Source organism: Triticum urartu, chromosome 1 (genome assembly GCF_003073215.2).
Source record: "Triticum urartu cultivar G1812 chromosome 1, Tu2.1, whole genome shotgun sequence".
Lineage (NCBI taxonomy): Eukaryota > Viridiplantae > Streptophyta > Magnoliopsida > Poales > Poaceae > Triticum > Triticum urartu.
In genome coordinates, this window is record NC_053022.1 from 531,698,379 (window position 1) to 531,715,021 (window position 16,643).

Here is a 16,643-nt window from a genome sequence, read left to right on the forward strand (position 1 = left end):
TTCCAGCCCCACAAGTTCAAGAACAAGGGAAAGTTTGATGGTAAAGCAAAGTTTGATGGGAAGAATAAGGTTGTCCAGCACAAGAACTTCAAGAAGAAGAATGACAAGAAGAAAGGTGTCTGTCATGTGTGTGGGGATCCTGATCATTGGGCTCCTAGTTGCCCTAATCGCTATGACAAGCATCATCCTGGGAAAGGCGGCAAGACCGCTAATGTTGTCATTGGAGACATTGATATGAAGGATGCTGGGTATGGTATATTTCCCACTATTCTTTCAGTATGTCATTCTCCTGATTGGTTGATTGACACGGTGCTAATGTGCATGTATGCGGTGATATTTCCATGTTTTCGTCTTATCAGACCGCGGGGACTTCAACCGTGCTGATGGGCAACGGTTCAAGTGCTTCTGTTCATGGTGTTGGCACGGTCGATCTGAAGTTTACTTCGGGGAAGATCGTGCGGCTGAAGAATGTGCATTATGTCCCCTCCGTCAATAAAAATCTTGTTAGCGGATCTCTTCTGTGTAGAGATGGCTACAAGCTTGTCTTTGAGTCGAATAAATTTGTAATATCCAAGTATGGAACCTTTGTTGGTAAAGGCTATGAGTCAGGAGGCCTATTTTGTTTATCCTTATCAGACGTTTGCAATAAAGTTGTTAATCATATTTGCAACAATAGTGAATCAAATGTGTGGCATTCATGTCTTTGTCATGTTAACTTTGGTTGCATGTCACGACTAAGGAGGTTGAACTTAATCCCTAATTTCACCACTGTCAAGGGATCCAAGTGTCAAGTGTGTGTGCAAGCTAAACAACCTCGTAAGTCACACACGACTGCGGAAACGAGAAATCTTGCACCACTAGAGCTCATACATTCAGATCTATGTGAAATGAATGGTTTTTTGATAAAAGGTGGAAAGAAATATTTCATGACGTTAATTGACGACTCCACTAGATACTGCCGTGTGTATCTTCTGAAATCTAAGGATGAGGCTTTGAACTTTTTCAAGATCTATAAAGCTGAAGTGGAAAACCAACTTGATCAAAAAATCAAGAGGCTTAGGTCCGACCGTGGTGGAGAGTATTTTTCCAATGAATTTGATGCTTTTTGTGCGAAACATGGTATAATCCATGAGAGGACGCCTCCCTACTCACCTCAGTCAAATGGGGTGGCCGAAAGAAAGAACCTTACTCTAACAGATTTGGTTAATGCCATGTTAGACACATCGGGTCTCTCCAAGGCATGGTGAGGGGAGGCGATATTGACGGCATGTCATGTCCTAAACCGAGTTCCCACAAAGAATAAAGAGATAACTCCATTCGAGGAATGGGAGAAGAAAAGGTTAAAACTCTCTTATATACAAACATGGGGTTGTTTGGCGAAAGTCAATGTTCCAATTCCAAAGAAGCGAAAGCTTGGACCAAAGACTGTGGATTGTGTTTTCCTGGGATATGCTTTTCATAGCATTGGATATGGATTCTTGGTTGTAAAATCTGAGGTACCTGACATGCATGTCGGTATGATCATGGAGTCGAATGATGCGACTTTCTTTGAAGATATCTTTCCCATGAAGGATATGACTATCTCATCTAATCAGGAGATGCCTAGTTCATTGAATCAGGAACCAGTTGCAATTGCCAAATCTGCCATTTCGATAGAACACTTTGAAAGTCCCATGGAGGAAAACAATGAAGTTCCTACTAGGAGCAAGAGACAGAGGACTGCAAAGTCCTTTGGTGATGATTTTCTTGTGTATCTCATAGATGACACTCCCAGTTCTATTTCAGAGGCTTATGCATCTGAAGATGCTGACTACTGGAAGGAAGCGGTTCATAGCGAGATGGATTCCATCTTAGCGAATGAAACTTGGGAGATAACTGATCGTCCTTATGGGTGCAAACCTATAGGATGCAAATGGGTATTCAAGAAGAAGCTTAGGCCTGATGGTACTATTGAAAAGTACAAGGCTCGGCTCGTGGCTAAGGGTTATACCCAAAAGGAAGGTCAAGACTTCTTTGATACTTACTCACCTGTGGCTCGACTGACCACTATTCAAGTTCTACTTTCACTAGCTGCCTCGCATGGTCTTCTCGTTCATCAAATGGATGTTAAGACTGCTTTCCTAAATGGAGAGTTGGACGAGGAAATTTATATGGAACAACCAGATGGGTTTGTACTAGATGGTCAGGAAGGAAAAGTGTGCAAGTTGCTGAAGTCTTTGTATGGACTCAAGCAAGCACCCAAACAGTGGCATGAGAAGTTTGAAAGAACTTTAACAGCTGCAGGCTTTGTTGTGAACGAAGCTGACAAATGTGTGTACTATCGCCATGGTGGGGGCGAGGGAGTTATCCTTTGCTTGTATGTTGATGACATACTGATTTTCGGAACAAATATGAATGTTATTAAGGAGGTAAAAAATTTCCTATCTCATTGTTTTGAGATGAAGGATTTAGGAGTGGCTGATGTCATTCTGAACATCAAGTTGTTGAGAGACGATGATGGTGGGATTACATTGCTTCAATCTCACTATGTGGAAAAGATCTTGAGTCGCTTTGGCTATAGTGACTGCAAGCCCTCTCCAACACCATATGATGCGAGTGTGTTACTTCAAAGAATCGAAGAATTGCTAGAGATCAATTGAAATATTCTCATATTATTGGCTCGCTTATGTACTTAGCGAGTGCTACAAGACCTGACATCTCTTTTGCTGTTAGCAAACTGAGTCGGTTTGTCTCAAAACCAGGAGATGTGCATTGGAAAGCTCTAGAAAAAGTTTTGCATTATTTGAAAGGCACTGCGAATTATGGAATTCACTACACCGGGCACCCAAAGGTGCTTTAAGGGTATAGTGATTCAAACTGGATCTCAGATGCTGATGAGATAAAGGCCACGAGCGGATATGTATTCACTCATGGAGGTGGCGCTGTTTCTTGGAAGTATTGCAAGCAGGCCATCTTAACGAGGTCAACAATGGAAGCAGAACTCACACCACTAGATACAGCTACGGTCGAAGCAGATTGGCTTCGCCGGCTCTTGAATGACTTGCCGGTTGTTGAGAAACCTGTACCGGGTATCCTTATGAACTGCGACAATCAAACTGTGATCACGAAAGTGAGCAGCTCAAAGGATAACATGAAGTCATCAAGACACGTTCAGAGAAGGTTAAAGTCTGTCAGGAAAATGAGAAACTCCAGAGTTATTACATTGGATTATATCCAAACGTCTAAGAATCTGGCGGATCCTTTTACTAAGGGTCTATCACGTAATGTGATAGATAATGCATCGAGGGAGATGGGTATGAGACCCACAATATGAGTTGTTCACAGTGGTAACCTGCCGGGGTACTGATCCACGGGCACCTATCAGACCGGCGGACCGGGTCCCTTTCGGTTCGGCGGGGGCGGAGATTGTGCAAAGAGCAAATCGAGGCGATACACGCGAGCGATTTACCCAGGTTCGGGCCGCATGGATGCGTAAAACCCTACTCCTGCTTTGTGGTTTGTATTGATTTCTTGCTCGGGAGCGTGGAGTGCTACAGTACACTTCAGCAGCTAGCAAGACCGAGCGTGAGTGTTCGAACTAGCTAACCCCCCTCTACGTTGCACATGGGCCTCCTTTTATATGCTCAAGGGGTTCCCGACAGGTGGCAACGGAGATGAAGGGCAAAGATGGAATGGTGCTGTGGTAGGCACAGCTACCTGATACAGTGTATCATACCTAACCCTGACGGCAGGGGACAAGGGCCTTAAATGCCCGTCTGTGTCGCCTAAACAGTGCGAAAAGGGACCGCCAGGGACGCCACCGTTCGCCACGATGGCGATCTTATCAGCGCCGCTTGCCACCGCACGCCGCTGGCTGCACAGCCTCCCGCCACGTACGCCTGGAAGGGTCCCAGAGCGACACGTTGGTGGATGTGCTGGAGCGCGGGCCCAGGGAGGTGGCCTGTCGCGGCAAGCGCCTTGCCGCCGCCGTTGTCTTGTCACGCCCGGGAGCTTGTCGCTCACCGGGCCTTGCCGGGGCGCGTGGTGCGCCGCGGCAAGTTCCTTGCAATGCTTTTGCTAGCCTTCCCGGCAAGCTCCTCTTGCCGGGGTCTTGTCTTCTTGGCTTGGACACTTTGTTCTTGAATGGCTCCAAAGGAACCACGGAGGACCTTGGCGGTCACCTGGCAAGCCTTGCCGCGGGATGCTGCGACTGCCTGTGCACAAGTTCAGGATACTAGGGTACCCCTACTCTAGTACACCGACAGGAGCCCCCGGGCCTGGGCCATACACAGTGCCGAGCGCTGTTGGGCCAAGCCCAAAACAGGGCATGGGCACGCGCGGCCTAGGTTACGCCGTATCTTACTCCGTATCCACCGCGCCCTCCTCGAACGGCACGCATCGAATGCGGCGTCGTGGGAGAGATCGTGGGGGTTTCTTTATTCGGAAATGCGGAACGTCCGCCCCCTCCCCCTTTACAAGCAGAGGAAACGGGGGCGGTTCGCACATTCGCCCGTTGTTGTTTCCAATCTTAGAAACCTCCGCCGCTCCCTCGCCTTCCCAGAGCAGAGAGAGAGCAGCGCCCCGCCCCCCATCGCCGCCAGCATCACCAACGCCGTCGACCTCCTCCACTGCTTCCGCCATGGCTCCAAAAGCCGACAAGGGGAAGGCTGTGAAGTCGACCGAGGCGCAGCGGCTCGCGGCGCTGCGGAAGGAGCGGGCAGTTTTCCCCCCCAAGCTTGCCGCGAAGGAGCTGAGGGAGAAGTACTACCTCTTCTGGTCGGCGGAGACGCGCGCGCATCCGCGCACAAAGGTACTCCCCGCCGTCGCTTGGAAGAAGGCTCCGAATGGATACCCCTTTTTTGCTCTGTTCTTCTACTGCGGCTCTGCCCGCCTTTCTCAGATTTCTTCTGCGATATCATGAATACGTACGGATTCCATCTCCTTGACTTCACCCCCAATGCCGTCCTGACCATGGCAGTTTTCGCACACCTCTGCGAAAACTTTGTCGGAGTCCTTCCCAACGTAGCCCTCTTCCGCCACTTCTTCATACCCCGAGTAGAGAGAGGAGAGCCTCTATCCGGCGGGATTGCCTGGATCTCAAGGGCCGGCAAGAAGGAGACCTATCTGGAGGGAGAGTTCCGCGGCAAGTGGGAGGAGTGGAGGGAAGATTGGTGCTGGATTGACGAAGAGGATCCGCAGCCATTCACCACCCGGCGCAAAACCCCAGTAGCACGCGGCAGCGATTGGAGCGACGTGGCCCCGGAAGACGACAGGCTGAGAATTGCCGTCACCAGGATCCTGCGCCTCAGGCTTGCCGGGCTTACTGTTGGCGCTATTGGCGCAGACTTCCTTCGCCGTCACACCGCCCCCCTGCAGGAACGGGGGAGGCCCACTTGGGAGTTCAAGAACGCGGCAGACATTATGAGGCTGCGGCCGGGCCTCAACTATAACTTCACAGTCCTGAAGCTCAACGCAATGCTGCAGGAGTTGTTCAAATATGACCCCCAACATCCCGAGGTGTTCAGGTTGCCGGGGGGCGTCGTGCCGTTGTGCAACAATTCCTCGCTCGACCGTATCCGTGCAATGATGCCGGAGTGTGACTCGCATGGAATTGTGCCAACTTGGCAGGAACCTGCCGACGAGGTCGTGCAGCAGTTCTTCGACGACTTGGTGGAAGTGCCAGTCCGCCCCGAGGAGAAGGACGGCCTCACCCGCGACACCACGGATGCGGAGTTGGTGCTCATCGCCACCAGGATGGAGGAGGTAGCGGTAGCGGCAGCCGCGGGCGAGTTCGGATTTACTGTGGAGGAGGCTGATGCAGCGGAAGCGGCAAGCCGTGCCGAGCGAGGGGAGGCCGCCGGCAAGAAGGAGCTTGCCGGGTGTGATGCCGAGCCGAGCGAGCCCGCCAAGGACACGAGCGGCTCGTTAGAAATCAACTCTTCTTCCTCCTCGTCTTCAGGCAGCTCGCCGCAAGCAGGGCCTCCATCCCCGCCAAGAAGGCGTCTCCGCAAGGCCTGTGACGTGGTGGAGCGGCAAGCGGGTCAACAGTCGCCGCACCGCGTGACACGCTCTACCGCGGAAAACGCCGTTGCCGCGGGAGCGCCTCATGCTGCGACGGCAACTGGAGCGGAGTCTAGCTGGACCACCGCTTCAGTCCCTGCCGCTACTCACGCCGCGCCGACAGCCGGAGCGGGGTCGTCTCAGCCTACCACCACCGCTCCCGCCAAGCGGCCAAGGGAAGCTACCCCTCCACCTCCTCACGCCGGGCGTGCGCCGGACTTCGACTTCTCCGCGTTCAGCTCCGACGACGAAGAAGAAGAAGAAGAGTAAGCTTCTCTTGTAGTACTTATGGTTCTTCAAATCTTGCTGTTTGTCTTGTATCTCATTTGCTTCGCTTTGAATTTGTTTCTTCTCAGGACTCTGGCTCAGAGAGCAGCAAAGAGAGCCAAAGCCCCAGTGATCGTCGTCGAGGACGAGCCCACTGCGACAGCAGGTGGCGCGCCCGAGACAAGCTTGCCGGACCCGGCGACTTTTCTCCAGGGCAGCCCCCAGCGTAAGTGTCTGATTTACTTTCTGCTGCGAGGCGCGTTTGGGTACTTGTCTTTGCTGATATCTGCTTGTTGACTTGTGTAGGAGCCGAGCAGCCCCACCAGGAGCCAAGGGAGAATCCCCCGACAAGGGAGAATTCTCCGGCAAGGGAGGGCTTCCCGGTAAGGAGAAGTCTCCGGCAAGGGAGGGTTCTCCGGCGAGGGATAGCGCCAGCGGCCCCCCGACGGCGGAGACCATGACTGCAGAACCTGGTGCAGGTACTCCTCTTGCTTCAAAAACTTCCCTTGGGTTCTTCTTCTTTTGATCTTCTTGAGTTTTTGCTGGATTTTGCTTGACTCTTCCCCTTTTTCCGGCCGTCAGATCCATCCGCTGCGGAGCAGATGGAAACCGAGGTCGTCGCCGATGAGGCAACCGGTGGTGGCGACGCCGCCGGTGCAGAGGCCGCCAAGGCAGACGCCGCGGCAACTGGCGAGGGGTCCGGCGATCGCACTGACGGCCCTGAGGCCGCAGGAGCGCCAGGCGCTACACCGACCGCCGACCCGTCCGCCGCTGCCGCAGGGCCAGGCTCCGGAGAGCCCCAGCCAGGCGTCTACCTGAAGGCCGGCGACGACGTCTTCATCAATCTTCCCTGGGCATCAAGCTCCAGAGCGCCGGTCGAGGGGGAGATCTTCGACGGGGAAGTACTTGCCTCCGCGGGGTTGACGCTGGTCGATGCGCCAAGCAGCAGCAGCAACGAGCCCGAAGAAGAGCGGCTGCTGCGGAGGTTGATGTCGCTCTACCGCGTGCGACAAGCCAAGCTGGAGTCCCGCGAGGCGCTTGTCGCGAAAGCGGGAGCAGACATTGAAAAGCGCGCGGAAGATCTCGGGGGTTTCCACCGGGAAGCCCTCCGATCCCTGGCGGAGGAGCGGGAGCGGCTCGTTGAAGCGTAGAAGGCCTTTCTCCTCGAGAAGGCTGAAGCCGAAGAGCGCCAGCGACTTGCCGCTGTGAAGCTAGCCGCGGAGGAGGGCGAGCTGGCGCAGCGGAAGGTCAATCTTGACGCCCATGAGGAGGAGCTTGTCTCGCGCGAGGAGAAGCTTGGCGGAGCCCTTAAGCAAGCGGAGGACGCTGCCGCCGCCGCTGAGGCCGCCAAGGAGGAGTTGAAGACGAAGGTGGCGCGGCTGGAGGCCGATCTCTCCGAGAAGGGCAAGGAGCTCAGCGCCGCCAAGGTCTCCAACGTGGATCTTGAGTTGAAGCTAACCACTTTGACCAAGACTCTGGACAGCGCCAAGAAGCGGGAGGCGGCCTTGAAGGAGGAAATCAAGGCTGACAAGGCGCTGCTGGAGAGTGCTGCCACCGCCCAGAACGCCTTCAGGGAGACCGTGACGCACTGGACGGAGAGCCTTGTGAACGCCGCCACGGACATCGACAAGGAGCTGGCGCAACTAGGGATGGAGGATCTCGAGTATCCCACCGACGACAACCTCCAACCCAGCACCAAGCTCGTTCTGTTCTTCAAGGGCGTGGCGACGGCCCTTCAGCGACTCCGAGAGAGGATCCCCAAGCAACTGGCTGACGAGTCGCGCAGGGTCTGCGCAGGGGCCCTCGAGAAAGTGTTGATGAAGGTGGCCTTCCGCAATCCTGGCCTCCGTCTCACCAACATCCTCAGGACCTTGCCGCCAGAAGCTGATCTGGAGGAGCTCAAAGCCCTTGTCGCACCCATTGTGGACAAGGTGAGCGGGATCAAGAGGGTTGAAGGCGACCGCGTAGATTAGGCCGCCCATCTCTTCTTCCCTTGCCGCTGTTTATCTTGTCATGAAAACAGTCTATTAGAGCTGCGACAAGCTATCTTTGTAATATAACTTTGCTCTGGGTATTATTTGCAACGTTATTCCCTTTACTTGACTCTTTGCTTTTGTATGTCTTTACCCTACGCTTTTAGGGAACTTGCCGGTGCAGGCACCAGAGCCGCGAGCGCTGAGTGCGGAACGTCAGCAGCCTGCTGGTGGTGCCGCTACCGGCAAGAAACCTTGTCGCGACTAGTTGCAGCTCACTTAATGTTGTCGAGAGGACTCGAAACAAAGTAAGGGCGCTAGCAGCTCACTTAATTTGTTGAGCGGACTCGAAACAAAGTAAGGGCGTTTAGCAGCTCACTTAATTTGTTGAGCGGACTCGAATCAAAGTAAGGGCGCAACTAGCTACGAGTAGGTTCCTCCGTGCACAGGTTTTCCATACAAAGTGCGGTCGTTCAAGGGAGATAACTCAAAAATTAAAAAATTTGATTGCTCAAACTTTGGCAACTTAGCTTTTCTGTTGTTTGCTCCCCGGCAAGGGGAAACTCTCTTGAACGACGCCTGGTCCATACCATCATCTTCTCCTCTCCTCTCCCCCCGGCAAACTTGTGGGCGAGGGGAACCTTCCTTTGCAAAGAAAGAAGAGACAATATAGATATGGAGCTTTACGGCTCGTTAGTGCTTACCATGGAGTAGGTGCTGCACAAAGTGTCAGATCATATATGCCAAAAAATAGAAAGCATAAAATCGACAAAATGCGCAGGGCACATGAGCTTTATTTACGCACGGGGTCTGCACCCGGCTTTTTACAAAGGATTACATGCAACAGCGGCAAGACTTGTACAAAAGGTGGTTGCCGGAATAGGTTCCGGCAACCGCGCCTTACGGGTAAAACTTATAAAGATGCTCAATGTTCCAGGAGTTGCTCACCGGAATTCCATCTTCGGTCTCCAGGCGGACAGCGCCAGGCCTAGTGACTCGTTTCACCCGGTAAGGGCCTTCCCACTTCGGCGTCAACTTGTTGGAATTCTTGGCGGACTGAACGCGCCGAAGAACAAGGTCGCCTTCCTCGAGACTTCTGGCATTAACTTTGCGGCTATGGTAGCGGCGCAAAGCTTGCTGGTAGCGAGTAGCTCGCACAGCAGCCTGAAGACGGTCTTCCTCAAGGAGCAGCGCGTCATCTTGTCACAGCTGCTCTTGCTCAAGCTCATCATAAGCGAGCACTCGAGGTGACCCGTATACGAGTTCTGTGGGGATAACTGCCTCTGCTCCATAGACTAGAGCGAAAGGTGTCTGGCCAGTGGCTCGATTTGGCGTTGTCCTGATCGACCAAAGAACCACCGGCAGCTCCTCGATCCAGTTTTTTCCGCACTTGTGCAGTCTGTCGAAAGTTCTGGTCTTGAGCCCGCGCAGCACTTCAGCATTTGCCCTCTCCGCTTGACTGTTGCTTCTCGGGTGAGCAACAGAAGCAAAGCAGACCTTGGCGCCAAGATCTTGGACGTACTGCATGAAGGTGCGGCTCGTGAATTGTGTACCGTTGTCGGTGATTATCCTGTTAGGGATCCCGAAGCGGCAAACAATCGACCTGAAGAACTTGACGGCTGACTGTGCGGTCACCTTCCTCACTGGTTCCACTTCTGGCCACTTTGTGAACTTGTCGATTGCAACGTACAAGTACTCAAACCCCCGACAACTCGGGGGAAGGGGCCGAGGATGTCGAGCCCCCAGACCGAAAATGGCCAGGATAAAGGGATCATATGGAGAGCTTGAGCTGGCTGGTGTATCTGCTTGGAATGGAACTGGCACGCTTCACACTTGGTTACTTGTGCAGTTGCATCCTGGAGGGCTGTTGGCCAGAAGAAACCTTGCCGGAATGCTTTGCCGACAAGTGCTCTTGCGCCAATGTGGTGACCACATATGCCTCCATGTATCTCTGCCAACAGCTTTTGTCCGTCTTCCCGGTGAATACACTTCAATTTCACACTATTGAGTCTTCTTCTGTACAGTGTCTTGTCGACAAACTGGTACATACTTGACTACCGGGCTACTCTTTCCGCTTCTTCTTGCTCTTCGGGAAGTTCTCCTATCTGAAGGAAACGGAAAATTGGTTGCGCCCATGTTGGAGCTTGTGGCTCGACAACAAGGACCAAAGGCAACTCTGCTGCTGCGGGAACATCCGCTTCTACGGCAAGAACCTGCGGCTCTGCCGGAGCTTGATGTTCCCCGACAAGCTTGCCGGAGCAAAACTTGCCAGGAGCTTCTGCTTCAACGGAACAAACCCTAGGGCTTGCCGGAGCATCTTGCTCCTCAGCGCTCTTGGTGTTGGTCTCAGCTGCTGCGGGAACATCCGCTTCTACGGCGAGAAGTTGCGTCTCTGCCGGAGCTTGACGTTCCCCGACAAGCTTGCCGGAGCAAAACTTATCGGGAGCTTCTGCTTCGTCGGAACAAACCCTAGGGCTTGCCGGAGCAGACTGCTCCTCAGCGCCTTCGGCGTTGATCTTAGGGACCTTCTTGGCGGCGGCTTCAGGAAGCTCTGCCGGCAAATAGTCACCAGAAATCAACTTCCTTTTCTTGCTCTGTCCAGTTGATGGCGCCACGGATGGTTGAGTCAACTTGAGCACAAAAATCCCTGGTTCCACAGGTAGCTTAAGTGCGGCGCACTTTGACAGGCCATCAGCTATGGCGTTGTGAGCTCTTGGAACATGCTCCATTTGTAAGCTGTTAAAGTGCTCTTCTAGCTTTCTCACTTCGTCGACGTAAGCTTCCATCAATGGACTCTGATAATTCTTGTTTACTTGGCGGACGACAAGCTGTGAGTCACCCCTGACGATGAGCTTCTTGATCCCAAGGTCTGCCGCGATCCGGAGACCGGCAAGCAAGCCTTCATACTCTGCAGTATTGTTTGTTGCTTGCTCCTTGGGAAAGTGCATCTGGACTACGTACTTGAGGTGCTCTCCGGTGGGTGCGATAAGCAGCACACCAGCGCCGACGCCTTGCAGCGAAAACGCACCATCAAAGTACATCAGCCACTCTTTGCTTCCTTCCTTGACGGGGATGCTCGTTTCTGGAATTTCTTCATCTGGTGTTTGCGTCCATTCTGCTATAAATTCTGCCAATGCTCTGCTCTGGATAGTTGAAGTATTTTCAAACTTGAGGCCAAAGCTTGACAGTTCCAGTGCCCACTCAACAATCCTGCCTGTCGCTTCCGGGTTCTGTAATATCCTCTTCAGCGGAAAGCGAGTGACAACTGTGATCTCGTGTGCTTGGAAGTAATGGCGCAGCTTTCTCGAGGCCATGAGAAGGCCGAAAAGTAATTTCTGCACACCAGAGTACCTTGACCTAGCCCCCTGCATGAGGGAACTGACAAAGTAAACTGGGCGCTGCACCATTTTCTTCTGTATCTCCTCGTGCATCTGCGTAGATCCACCTTTGTCGGGACCAGAGCTTGCCGGGGAAGCCCCCTGCTTGTCGCTGGATGTGCTTGCCGTGGTTGCGGGCTCGTCATCTGCCTCCCTCTCTGCTACTAACGCAACACTAACCACTTGATTTGTTGCCGCTATGTATAGCAGCAACTTCTCTTGTGGCTTAGGTGCGACAAGTATTGGAGGGGAGGACAGGTATCTCTTCAGGTCTTGCAGCGCAGCCTCCGCTTCCGGAGTCCATCTCATTGGGCCTGCCTTTTTCAATAATTTGAAAAACGGCAGGGCGCGCTCAGCAGACCGAGAGATAAACCTGCTGAGAGCAGCCACACAACCGGCAAGTCTCTGTACGTCCTTGACACGCTTGGGTGCTTCAATCTGCTCAATGGCCTTGATCTTGTCGGGATTGGCTTCAATTCCCCGCTGAGATACGAAGAACCCGAGAAGCTTGCCGGAAGGAACTCCAAACACACACTTCTCTGGGTTGAGCTTGAGGTTGATCTTGCGCAGATTTGCAAAGGTTTCATCCAAATCTTGAATCAGAGTTGCCCTGTCCTTGCTCTTGACCACTATGTCATCCATGTATGCTTCCACATTTCTGTGTATTTGCGGCTCAAGGATGACATGGACTACTCTTGCAAATGTTGAACCAGCATTTTTTAATCCGAAAGGCATTCGTACGAAACAGTACGTGCCACATGGAGTAATAAATGCGGTCTTCTCCTCATCCTCTTCTGCCATGAAGATCTGATGATATCCTGAATATGCATCAAGAAATGAAAGCAAATCACATCCGGCTGTGGAGTCAACAATCTGGTCAATGCGCGGTAAAGGAAATGGGTCTTTGGGACAAGCTTTGTTAACATCGGTAAAATCGATACAAAGTCTCCATTTCCCATTTGCCTTGCGCACGACTACAGGATTGGCCAACCACGTGGGATGGAGCACTCCTCTGACAAGGCCTGCTGCTTCCAATTTCTTGATCTCTTCTGCTATAAACTCTTGGCGCTCCACTGCTTGTTTCCTGACCTTCTGCTTGATGGGGCGCGCATGAGGACAAACGGCAAGGTGGTGCTCAATCACTTTCCTGGGAACACCAGGGATGTCAGACGGTTGCCACGCAAACACGTCGACATTTGCCCGCAGGAAAGCAACGAGCGCGCTTTCCTATTTAGGGTCGAGAGCGGCACTGATGGTGAAGGTACCACCAGTGCCGTCGTCCTTGGCGGACACCTTTTTCGTCTCTGGCGGAGCTGCCATCATGTTCTTGCACTTGCCGGTGGAGCTCGATGGTGCGTCCTCGACGGCAGCGCAGCACTCGAAAGAGGTGCGCTTGCCGGAGTGGGCACCAGAACTCTTGCCGGACTTGGTCTTCTTCCCCCCGGGAGCTTCAGCGGCAAGTGACTCGCGTTCTGCTGCGGCTGCTGCTTCCCAGTAGATCTTGTCGGCACAGATAAGAGCATCTTTCTTGTCGCCGGGGACAGAGATGACGCTTATCGGGCCTGGCATCTTCAGCATGTTATATGCGTAGTGAGAGGCTGCCATGAACTTGGCGAGTGCTGGACGGCCAAGTATCCCATTGTAAGGCAATGGAATATCGGCAACGTCAAACGTGACCCTCTCAGTCCTGAAGTTCAGCTCGCTACCAAATGTTACGGGCAGCGTGACTTTCCCCTTCGGCTTGCTCCTTCCCGGGTTGATTCCTTGGAATGTGCCGGTCTCTTCGAGCTCGCTGTCAGGGATTTGGAGTTTCTGGAGTACAGCGGAGGAGATCAGGTTCAAGCCGGCCCCGCCGTCAACTAACATCTTAGTGACCTTGAGGTTGCGGATAGTTGGTGAAACCAACATCGGCAGGCACCCGACCGCAGTACCATTTTAGGCGTGCTGTACCATTTTAGGCGTGCTGATAGGCGTGCTGTACCATTTTAGAAATTTGCGCGATTCGACAGGTGGTTCCGCTGCATTGACTTCCCACACCCACTGCTTGAGTTGTCGGTGCGAAGTGTGCAGAGAAGCACCGCCGTCAACACACAGGACCTCAGTGGCTTTCTGAAACTCCTGCTCACTGGTCTCAACATCATCCATGTCTTCGTCGTCATCGTCGTCTTCATCGTTGTCGCGGCCGCGGGGAGGTCTGTCTCCTTGCCGCTGTTTGGCCTTGCCGCGGCGTCCTCCCCGGCCGGCGCGCTTCTTGCCGGATTCTCCAGCACCCCCTTGGGCCCTCTCCTTGTCGCGTCGCTCGTACTCAGCTTTTTTCTGCTGGACAAGTTGCTCGACTTTCTTGCAGCTCTGGAGGTCATGGCCCTTGGTGCGGTGAATCTTGCAGTATTGCTTGTTGGAGCCGTCCTGCTTGTCGGCGGTCGCCACAGCCTGGCAGTTGGTGCACGCGGCAACCTCCTTGCCGGAGCTACCAACTTTGGCCTTCTTGGCGCCACCTTCATTGCCGGACTGCTCAACAACTAGCACCTCTTTGTCTTTCTTCTTCCTGTTCCGCCGCCGGTTTTTCTTTGCCGAGACAGCATCCTCACTGTCAGATCCTTCTGCTCCGGTCTTCTCTCCGGGGAGTTTCCTCCCTTCCTCAGCACGTGCACACTTGTCGGCCAGGGCATACAGCTCACTGACGTCTCTGATCCTGCACATCGCCATCTCCTCCCTCATCCTGCGGTTACGCACGTTCTGATGGAACGCGCTGATGACCGCGGCGGGGTGGACGTCTGGGATGTTATACTGTACACGGCTGAACCTCTGAATGTACTTGCGCAGGGGTTCTCCTTCCTTCTGGGCGAGCAGATGAAGGTCGCTCTCTTGGCCAGGAGGTTTGTGGCCGCCTGTAAAGGCGCCAACAAACTGATGGCATAGATCAGCCCAGGAGGATATGGAGTTGTCCGGCAAATGCATGAGCCAGGACCTGACGTTGGACTTGAGCACCAGCGGGAAGTAGTTGGCAAGGATCTTGTCGTCCCGCCCCCCGGCAGCCTGCACCACGATGGTGTAGATGCTGAGGAACTCCGACGGATGCGTCTTGCCGTCGTACTTCTCTGGTACATCTGGTTTGAAATTCTTCGTGCTGGGCCACTGGACTTGCCGCAGCTCACGAGTGAACGCAGGGCAACCTACCGCGTACGGCAAGTCGCCTGGTTCCCCTGGCGCATGCATGTCGACAGAAGGGCCAGCACGCTGGTCTGATTGACACCGCGCTTCTCTTCGCCGCTCGATGCGAGTACGAGCGTCCTCTTGCTGTCGTTCTTGAAGAACTTGGCGCTGATTGCGAAGATCTCGCGGATCTGACGATGCGGTGGAGTCACTGTCGAGGTGGATCCGGCGATTCGGTGATCTCGGCCTTTGGGGCGGAGAGTGCACAGTAGTTGCACCCCCACCAGTCTTGTCGTCTCCGGCTCGTGCCTGGCTGGCTTGCCGCGGCTGCGACGTGCTTGGTTGCCGCGGAGTGTCGCTGTTGGCGAAGCCGATGAGACTCTGGATGGTTGCCCTCCAATCGTCGATCTTGTCCGCCGTTGGAGGGTAGTCTAGGAGCAGCTGAGCTCGCGCCCAAGCTTCTGCTACAGTGGCGGGCGGCTGTGGCGAACGGTGCGAGGAGCGGGATATGCTCGGACTTCTAACCATGTTAGAAGGAGCAATATCCTGTCCAGGCGACCGTGCCTCGCTCGTGCCAGCATGTTGGCGAGCATGGTGGTCCTGAGCGCTCCGAGATCCACCAGCCCGATCTTGGTCTAGCAAACGCATGGTACCATGAGTACCATGACGCTGCCGGTCCCGCGCCTCCTGTGACAGGCGCGGTGCGTGTACAGACGCCGAGGTCTTGGAGTGCGCCCGGTCGTTGTGGGAGCCGGCTACACCGCCGATGGGCAGCGCAGCCTCACCCTTGGACCTGGCAGCACCGTGAGCTCCCTCGTCTACGCCCGTTCTTCCACCAGCGCCCTCCCCATCAGCCGTTTGTCCCGGCGGTGGTGGGTAAGGCGCGGACGGAGCAGCCGCCTCCGAAACCTTCTTCTTCGGCGGCATGTTGATGAAGATTGTGTGAAGATCTAGCTCGCGAGAACGCCGGATCTGGTTCACACAACCTCGATGCCCCCTACCTGGCGCGCCAAAGATGCCGGGGTACTGATCCACGGGCACCTATGGGACCGGCGGACCGGGTCCCTTTCGGTTCGGCGGGGGCGGAGATTGTGCAAAGAGCAAATCGAGGCGATACACGCGAGCGATTTACCCAGGTTCGGGCCGCATGGATGCGTAAAACCCTACTCCTGCTTTGTGGTTTGTATTGATTTCTTGCTCGGGAGCGTGGAGTGCTACAGTACACTTCAGCAGCTAGCAAGACCGAGCGTGAGTGTTCGAACTAGCTAACCCCCCTCTACGTTGCACACGGGCCTCCTTTTATATGCTCAAGGGGTTCCCGACAGGTGGCAACGGAGGTGAAGGGCAAAGATGGAAAGGTGCTGTGGTAGGCACAGCTACCTGATACAGTGTATCATACCTAACCCTGACGGCAGGGGACAAGGGCCTTAAATGCTCGTCTGTGTCGCCTAAACAGTGCGAAAAGGGACCGCCAGGGACGCCACCGTTCGCCATGATGGCGATCTTGTCAGCGCCGCTTGCCACCGCACGCCGCTGGCTGCACAGCCTCCCGCCACGTACGCCTGGAAGGGTCCCAGAGCGACACGTTGGTGGATGTGCTGGAGCGCGGGCCCAGGGAGGTGGCCTGTCGCGGCAAGCGCCTTGCCGCCGCCGTTGTCTTGTCGCGCCCGGGAGCTTGTCGCTCACCAGGCCTTGCCGGGGCGCGTGGTGCGCCGCGGCAAGTTCCTTGCAATGCTTTTGCTAGCCTTCCCGGCAAGCTCCTCTTGCCGGGGTCTTGTCTTCTTGGCTTGGACACTTTGTTCTTGAATGGCTCCAAAGGAACCACGGAGGACCT